Genomic DNA, 9959 nt, shown 5'->3' with positions numbered 1-9959 from the left:
GGAACCGGCTGGTTTCACGACCATGTCTTCCATCTTTCATCATCATTAACTCCTCTCGCTGCTGTCTTCTTCTTTACTTCCTCCTTTCCAATAAGTCACTTCCTTCTTTTCAATAAATCACGAAGGCCAAGATTTAAAGGTACGTTACCACATTCTGATACACTACAGCGGTTTAATTTCCTTATCAGTCTAACCCAAATTGATTTCTCATCGACAGAGCTGAGCTGCCACCAACTTACCCGCTGTGTTCAACAAATGGAAACTCTCAGTAAAACCTGTATTGTCATTTATTTCCACTGTGGAAATACTAAACAAGCTGGAATGTGGTGATTTCTTTGATTTTTTAAGTCATAACACAATTATTAGGATGATGAAAATTTCACAATTTTCCAGGAAATAAACATGTAGAATCTGACCACTAGGTCTCCAGTAGACTTTGGTCCTTTTCAGTGTATTTTGTCTGGACATGTTAATATACTATCTACCTTCTTCTCAATGTTCTAATTAGTAAAGAAAAATAGTGGCATTCTTTTATCTTTTAAAGGGGTTATTTTAAATGGGTTTTTCTATTTTTAACTCCACGGAATAAACAATTATGGCTGTCTGTATGTGTGTCACATTTTATATTTTTCAGAGAACTTTCATAGAATTATCTATTTAATCCTCATTAAAACACCAAACACTTGCTGGGCACTGTGATAAGTATTGTGGTCCAGATGAAAAGATTCCACAGATCCTCTTTGAGAAGCTGGGGGAGAGATTATTGGGGCACATGTAATAATTCCAGACAGACTAATGTATTATGGATTTTAATAATTGTATATACAAGGTACTAAATGAACACTGGGCAACTATTAATTATATTGTTCTCTGATGGCATTTGTCATATTGTATTTTAATTCGATATATAGTATCAGTCAGCGTCTCCCACTAAGTTGTGATAAAGAAGATATCTTATGCACCTCTGCCTTCTCATCATCAGACACAGGGCCTTGAACATGATAACCGGTTACTCTTCAATGAATGGAGGAATAAAATGGGTGGTATCTATACATAGATATACAGCTGTATGGACATTCATTTTATATATTATAAATGTATATATAACTGTATAGATACTATACATTGATTCATATTATATAGTTATATATAAACACATACATGTATATATTATATATCACATGTATATATAATTATTATGCATCATTATATATGATATATATCTAACGTATATACGTTTAAATTAATAATTCCAGGAAAGAGGATCTTTTATGCAACATGGGAAAAGAATTGTTTTTTGGCCAAGAAAAGTACTGTCTTTGTGTTACTACAGACTCTATATTTAATAGGTTCCATATTAATATGTTTTCAAATTCTGATGATGTAACTGTGATGGTCAAGGTCAGCCTTCTAAGAAAGATCGAATTCCCAAATTTCCTTTCACTTTAAGGAGTGAGAGCCTTCCAGCCTTTCTCTCCCTCTTGCTCTTCTGTTCCAACATAACTACAATTCATGCCTCATTAAGGAGTGTATGTTGTCCTCCATCTTCAATTAGTGAATACTTCTGACTTACTGTGTGCTTCATTCCCATTTTATGTGTAGTTTCTTCAACTGCTCAGTGCTTCAACTTTAGGTGCTTGCTGACCACCATCCTAACTAGACTCGATTGTGAATTTGGGAGGGACAATGGAAGAGCTATTTGACATAAGGAAGAAAAGATGAACTCAAAAGCTTGCTTTTTCACCTGTAAGTTGCACAGAAAATACTCAGTCAAGTTTCTAACAGGGACTCACTCCTTTCTTTTGATCTTTGATCTTTGATATTTGGAGGAATGTTGGGCTTTATGTAGTGTTACTTAAACAAATGCTGATAGCAAGATGAGGATACTATTCCTTTTTGTGAAGGAGCTGCCTGAAGAGCTCTCATTGTATGGCTTTTTATCTTAGTAGAAGAATGCATTTCAACACCAGCTTTATTTATAATAAGTCAGTTGAGTTGCAATGTTTGCTTTATTTCTGTTCCTCTGTTTCTGGCCCGTGGGCACCTAACCTGCACTGATGGGCTTTCCTTATTCAGAAAGGCGGATCTAATGTGGGCCTTAATTGTGGGGTCAATAAGGACCCCCATGCCCTCTCTGAGTGGGTCTTCTTTGTTGGCTCTACTAGGATGAGCTTAGTCATTTTTCACTTGTTTTCCACGGACTGGAAAATGACATCAGCTGCTGACCCTTCTATAATGTTGACCATGTGCCTATATCCATCCCACCAGTTGCCTCTAGTAAGGATCTCTGCTGCTTGCTCCGGGCCTGCCTGCCATAATTCCTTGCTCCCCACGTCTCAGGAGTCCACTGTGTGTTCCTTGTCCTTCCTCCTTTGGGCTGGTGTTTTGTTTTAGTCCCACGTCCTAGATTCAACATCTTCTTTCATACAACAATCATCTTCTGGCCATGATGACCTCCTATGTGGAACTCTGACTCTCCACAGATCCTGAACATCTCATTTTTTTCCCCAAATGGTTCAGCCTTCTCAGTTTGTCTGGATGTCCCCACTTAGTTTTGTTTAGGACAGTAAGAGAAACTCAGATGTATTCCTCTGTTGGAAAAGAGACAGTTACCTAGCTTTCTTAGCGTCAGCAAAATGATGACTTATGCAAGAACCACTTGTACTCTGATGAGCACGAAGAAAGCTCTCTGGATCATTTCATCCAGAGATCATTAAGGCCAGGAACTTACGACCTGGGACAAAATCTCAGAAGGATTCCTTATAGCCCTTGTTTATTACCATTCTCCCTAAATGTATGCATTCTTTGGCTGATAGGTGAAAGTGGGAAAAAGGACGAGCTTTACCTCTGCATTGTCTCTAACTTACTCCCCATTGGCCTTTGTACTTTTCTGCATCACCCCAAGGAGACCCTTGATATGCTGAAGGGATCAGTCAAGGTCCCAACAAGAAACAGAAGGCATACTTGATTGGGCCTTATTCAGGGAGTTTAACCAAGAGGCTACTTACAAGGGTGTAGATAGGTTCAAGGGAAACCAACAAAGGATGGTAAAGTCTCCCCAGGGCTAGTAACAGTGGGGATCCTTACCAGCCATTGGCTTAAAGGGATAGAGAAGGGAAAAGCTACCAGAGCCCTGAGAGAGAGAGAGAGAGCTGTAGCTATAGTATAATGGGGGCTGTGTGGCCCTTTCCAGAGGGAAGGAGCTACTGCCAAGCCTTGGTCATACAGGGAGGGACCTCTGACCTCACTCTGCTTCATTCTGCTCCCATCCTCACGTCTCCTACCTACCTCTTGCTACTACCTCCCATTAGTGGAATCCAACCAGAAGGCAGGGGATGGGACCTGAGATGATGCAAAGTACAGGTCGGCCTGTCTTGGGAAGGAGCAGATCAGGAGGCTGGAAAGAGCATCTGGAGGGCTGATGCTGAAGACATCCGGCACATCTAGTAATTGATCTTCAGCTTGAGGTTGCCTCCTTAAATGATAAGGATATTTTGATGCAGTGAGTGGCACGTCTTTGAAGCCTCTTAGAAGCTTATATAGCCATGTTTTTCTATGAAAGATTTTTTTTTTTTCTAAACTAGTTCAATAATATGGTAAGTAGAGGATTCCCTACAGCCTTACTCCCTGGCTCTCTGGCTTACAGATTTGTCTCAGAGCCGTTCAGCCTCCAACATCTTGATCTTGTGGAAGCTGCTGCCATGATAGCTGCATTGATGGCAAAACTGCAGTTTTGTTTGACGCCCCATTTCAGCTGTATTCCTTTCGGTGATGGGTATCAAACCACAAACCAGACTCCTCTCCTCTCTTTCACTAGAGACTCACCTTCTTTATGAGACATGTCTGATAAGTGTTGGAAGCCATAGAGGATTTTCTCCCTCTTCTCCCACCTTAATACAAACACACACACACACACACATACACACACACACACACATACACACTTGTGGAGAATTTGAAAAAGCAGAGTCTTGATCTTTGGAGAGAGGAACAGATTCTCTGGATGGGAACTGAGACGTTGCTGAGTTGGATGGCAAGATACCCACCTAAATATAGCCTCTTCTGAGCTTGCACAGCCTTATGACTCAGCATTTCTTCTGGAGATAATTCAGTGAACTCCTATACACTAGATCCAAAATCGGCAGAGCAATGTGCTGTGAGCTCCAGAATCAGGCTCTGAAACTAATGCAAGGGTGAGGAACAAAACTGAAAGCAAAAGATGTCATGATTTTTTTAGGGCCTAAAGTTTTTTTGTTTTTTTTTTTTGTTTTAAATTTTAGAGGAGGGTGGGAGAGGGGCAGAGGGAAAGAGAGAGAGAGAGACTTCTAAGTAGGCTGCATGTTCAGTGTGGAGCCTGAGGCAGGGCCTGATCCCGTGACCCTGGGATCATGACCTGAGCTGAAATCGAGAGTCAGATGCTCAACCTACTGAGTCACCAGGCACCCCTAAAGTTCTTTAATTCTGTGTCAAGTGGGAGTTTTTAGACTTTTCTAAAGGAGAGGCTTGGAGATGGTGCCCTCTACTTTACATTATGACAGTTTCTTGCCACAGCTGTAAAGTTGCTATAGCGAAGCTGCTTGGCCCTCCTACAGACATCTGCTTCTGGGAAGGGAAACCTGAGGTGGGTGGTCACCCAGTACAGGCGGGGACACACCTACAAGTTTCGGAGAGTATGACTGAACCATAGAGGGCGAAGGGCACCAACACTGAACTCCTGACAGGGCTTTGGTGAGAAATGCTTTGTAACCCGTTCCTGTCTTCACTTGGGAAGCTGAGAGCTTTGAGAAGCTGTGTTCCCAGATCAAACAACATGTAAGGTTCTCACACCATGAAACCTTGGTGCCCTACAGCTTGTGCTAAGCAGCACATTTCCTACAGCTCTGATAGCTACCTTTCTTGCACTCTCGGCCTATGGGGGTTGGTGTTGATTTCTCTTAGACTTAGGGTGACTGACCATCTTGGTTTGCTAGAGACTTTCCCAGTTTTAGCGCTGGAAGTCTGCTGTTCCCGAAATCCCTCCACTTGTTTGCCCAGAGTGGAGTCTTGTGACTGTGAGACGTGGGGTGAGGCCTGGACTGTGGGTTTTACCTGAGAGTCAGAACCCTCAGACATCAGACCTCCTCTAGGAGTGTGGCTACAATATAACATCCTTCTTTACCAGGTTCCCAGTGACCCATAAACTGCATGTACTTACTTTTGTCCCACAGAGCACTTTGGGTGGTTGCTGGTGAGCTAAGGTCCAAGTGTAATAATGCATATTAAAGCATTTTGTAGTGTATAAAGCACTATTCAGACATAATTCTTTTGGTTATATCATGCTTTCCTCACTGACAATCCCTGACCCTGCGTACATGTGAATCTCGACTTTGGGAGAGAGAAGGAGCTAATAAATACGATTAATTTAGTATATTAAATAATAATCTAATACACTTATTAAAAATTTAATATATTAAAAATAATAAATATTAAGTACCTCCTGTTTCCACTGAACATTGTGCTAAGTACATTATATACATCATTGCTTTTAATCCGTCTAAAAATTCTGTGAAATAGTTATGCAATTTCCTTAATACAAGAGTTCATTCTCTTTTGGTGTAGACTCAGGGCTGATGAAAGCAGATAAGCCAGTATAATTTACCCGGGCTGGTCTGCTATTTTGCTTATTAACATAAATCCTGTGTGAAAACTACTAGCCGGTCAACCCTTGGATAGGGTGAGGCCCAACCCGTCCTTGGTGGCTTTGCTCAAACCTTGAGGTCTAATTTAGAGCCTAATTTAGAGCCACCTTGAGCCATTTGGCACAATCTAGCATACCAAAAGGTATAGGAATATGGGTTTCACTCTATGGTATTATGTACATTTAAAGGCTCATTTATCTTTCCTTGGTAACTAAAACAGTTTCCAGATAATGTCAGCAAAGTTGTTGTACAGACATGATAAAAAATAATTTTCTAAAATATATATTAATACACAATACATAAAATACACAACCTATCCTTTTATTATATTTCATTCAATTTTTATTTATTTACGATCAAGTTTAAATTTTTATCCCAGCATTCATTTTTATTTCCCATTGGATTAAATGTATTTTTTAAATGCAGAAATGAAGTTCATTTCTTACCAGTTCAGCCTTTAACTGTTAGGTTTATTAAAGGCCATAGATTATCCATGATGTATTTGGTATAATAATTAAATCATGATGTTAATCCTGTTTCCACCTATGAAGAGATGTTGTTTCCTCAGGGCACTTGGATCCCATGTTCAAGGCACCAGTTTGCTCATAGAAAGAATCTGAAGGAAGATCTTTTACTGCATGACAACAGCTAAGTTTGAATTATGTTATCCAAAGAAGAAATTTCTCTCCATTAAAGTGCCCACAGCTTTCAAAGAAACCAATTTTCCATATATTTAAGGACTCTTGTATATACATTTAATACCTTTCAATGAAATTTCTTACCCAGACAACGTAGTAAAAAAAATTACAATATTTCTTCCTAAATGTTGTTAAAACACCTTCTTAGACAAATGGATTATAAGTTTGGGCCAAAATTTTGTTTCACGCTGGCCACAAGGGATGAAACCTTTAAGTGTGCCGATTCAATATTCTCTTTAGGGATTCTATAAAAAAAGTGAATGGTTAATCATTGTTAAACTGGATACAAGAAAAAATCATGTCTGGTTAAAGATTATTAGGCTGGCCAGTCAGCTGGGTGGGTAACCCTGGCTTCCCAGAAGTCCTTAATCTTATTTAGGTCTATCAGAAAATTGCTCAAGCATTTTAACAGCAACACCAATTACATCCCAGAGGAGGTTGTGAATTATATCATGCAAAAAAGTTCTGCCCTAGACCAGGTTTGGGACAATTTTTATTCTCACTGTGAATATAACTTTTGTGCCAAAACATTATCATTGATTTTTTTGCTCTAAAATAATAATTTTTTTTCCTTAAAATTTGATTTAAGGTGGTAAGCCCTTTGGAATAAAGCTATTTCTTACCTTAAAAGAATGTTGTACCCTTTGAAACACATGAAAATTGGACAAGTGCAACTTATTTGGAGAAATAGTAACATTTCATAACAGAAATAGTGCTAAAGTAAGCTACAAATGTAATTTAAAAACAAGCCAGCAGTGTCTAGCTCTACCTACCAATTTCCAAGAAGTACACGAAAAACTATACCGCAAAGGCATGTTAATGTCCAGACCTTGAGAAATTCTATAAGACTCCAAATGGTTTCTTCGGTAAACACCTTGCAGGGACTAGGGGCAGAGAGAGAGAGAGAGAGAAGAAAGGGAACCTATAAAAAACACTTAGAAGACTTACCAATCAATCACAGCATGTAGACCTTATTTGCATCCTGATTCCAACACACTGCAAAATAAAATTATGACATTCAAGAAGCAGTTGAAAATTTGAACTCTTACTGGAAATATAATGATATTAAGGGATTATTGCTAATCTTTAAATTGTGACAATGGTAATGAGTTTATATAGAATCAACTATGGTGTAGAAATACACGGTGAAAAGTTTGCAGACCAAAGGATATGTCTGGGATTTGCTTCAAAATAATACAAGAGGAAGAGAAGTGGGTGAGGAGAGAAGAAATATGAAAAGCCTGAGTTGGCAATTATTGAAGCTACGTGATGGGTATACAGAAGTTTATCGTCCTCTGCCTACTTTTGGCATGTGTTACAAATGCTCTTGAAATTTTTTTTAATGTTGATTTATTTTTGAGAGAGAAAGAGAGAGAGAGAGAGTGCCTGAGTGGGGGAGGGCAGAGAGAGGGAAAGACAGAATCTGAAGCAGGTTCTAGGCTCTGAGCTGTCAGTACAGAGCTCAATGAGGGGCTTGAACCCATGAACTGAGCCGAAGTCGGATGCTTAAGTTGACTGAGCAACCCAGGTACCCCAGGCACTCTCTTTAATAGAAGATTTAAATAAAACGATGCCAACAGGATTGATTCTCTAAGCTGTTGGTGTTCTCATTGCTTGCCTGGTCAAACTGCTATTCTAGAGCCCACAGCCAGTAGAGCCCTTTGCACAAAAAAGCAGATTAGAGGGGCAGCAATGGCATTACAGTAAGCAGATAGAAGTCAGACCCTAATATGTCAGTGAAAACCTTTCCATTGGGGCACAACGTACTAGAAGAATGAAATGATGGCTAGACACACAGAAAGGCTTGTCACTGAGTGCATTGTAGCGAAGGGGTAGTGCCCATGTCTCTTTGGTATTGCCTAAATACCTATTTCCTGTTTTTTTTTTTTAATTTAAAAACTTGATGGGGTTTATTAGTTGTGAGTAAAGAGAAGAAAAACAAGTGAGAGAGAACACGGCCTGGGGACAGAAATGTTCTTACTTACTTTAAAAGGTCTTAGGCCTGTTATGGGAAGTAATTAGCATTCCTAATCAAATGCTGGACACTGCATGTGTTACTGAGTTGAGGGCCTCTTCTGGGAAGTGGGTTGGCCACCCACCTGTTGACAGTGTGGAGCAGGCCATCTTCAACCAGGATTTCGTTTATTCGCCTTCCTCTGTGTCTTCTTTCTTTTAACTTGTTCTTCCTCCTTTGAGTCCTCTTTTTCTTTCTTTTCCATACATATTTCTCCCAAGAGAGAATCCTTTGGCTTGGCTTGCAGTGAGCTTGAACAAAAACTCCAATGTTTCTTACGATTTGTCTGAGAATTTACTTTCTTCAGTTTTTTCATCACATAAAAAGAACTCAGTTGTTCATTGGCACATATAAAATACCAGGAATTTTGGAGTTTCAGGGTTCAGCAGCTCAAGGTATGTAGTTGGAACCTTGAAAGGAGTGGGTAGAGAAAAAAAATATGGAGTGGGGGGCGCCTGGGTGGTTCAGTCGGTTAAGTGTCTGGCTTCAGTTCAGGTCATGATCTCATGATGCCTGAGTTCAAGCCCCACGTTGGGCTCTGCACTGGTGGTGCGAGCCTGCTTGGGATTTTCTCTCTCCCTCTCTCGGTCTTCCCCTTCTCCACTTGTGTGCACACATTCTCTCAAAATAAATAAATAAACTAAAAAAAAAAAAAAAGAAGAAGAATATGGAGGGAGAGGAGCCCAACAGCAAGGCCAGAGGCGGAGACTCTGGAGGGACACAGCCGGGGTGAAATTCTTATGCCTAACATTCAACTTGACGTTCTTTCCTGAGCTGTGTTATTTCTACTGTCCTCCCGTCTCAGCAAATGACAGGCCCATCTTTCCTCTGGCGCAGAACAAACACCTGGGTCTCATCCTTGCTTCCTGTCATTCTTTTGCATCTGCATTTGATCCATCTGCAAACCCTGTTGGCAGACCTTCAGTATATATCTATAACCTATGTCCACTCCTTACCACCACACTGCTGGACAGTGGTTCCCGTCACCAACTCTAACATGTGCGGTTGAAATGGCCTCCAAATTCATCATCCAGCTTCTACCTTTGCCACTCTCAGTCTCCTCCCACCCCAGAAGCCAGATAGATGATCCTTTTGAAGTACAGTCAGGTTCTGGCACTCCTCTACTCCAAAGCCTGCAACTGCTTCCCAACTCACTGTGAGTGAAAGTCAGCCATCACACCGACCTACTGGCCTTCACAACACATTTGCAACCCCTCTGACCACATTTTGGCTCTTTCCTCATTTAATCCCACTGCAGCCAAACTGGCCTCAGACTGTTCCTCCTTCGGGGGCTGTGCGCTTGCTGCCCCCTCTGCCTGGGACATCCTTCCCCCACATATGGGCATGGCTTTCTCCAGCACCTCCTCTACTCAAAGCAAACGCTCCTTGCTGTAGCCTGCTTGGGTCATGCATTTGGAAAATCAACTCCCTGCCCCGCCCCGTCCCCCAACCCCAGTACTCTGCTTCCCTTTTCTCTACTTTAATTTTCTCTGTGTGTTTATTAGTACCACACACACTCTAAGTGTCCTATTTATTGTGTCTATTCTCTGAGTGTTTCCTCTGGAATAT

The sequence above is a fragment of the Leopardus geoffroyi genome, chromosome B3, assembly GCF_018350155.1.
Source record: "Leopardus geoffroyi isolate Oge1 chromosome B3, O.geoffroyi_Oge1_pat1.0, whole genome shotgun sequence".
In the NCBI taxonomy this organism is placed as follows: Eukaryota; Metazoa; Chordata; class Mammalia; order Carnivora; family Felidae; genus Leopardus; species Leopardus geoffroyi.
The sequence above is the reverse complement of the archived record's forward strand: the minus strand, read 5'-3'. Positions refer to the sequence as shown.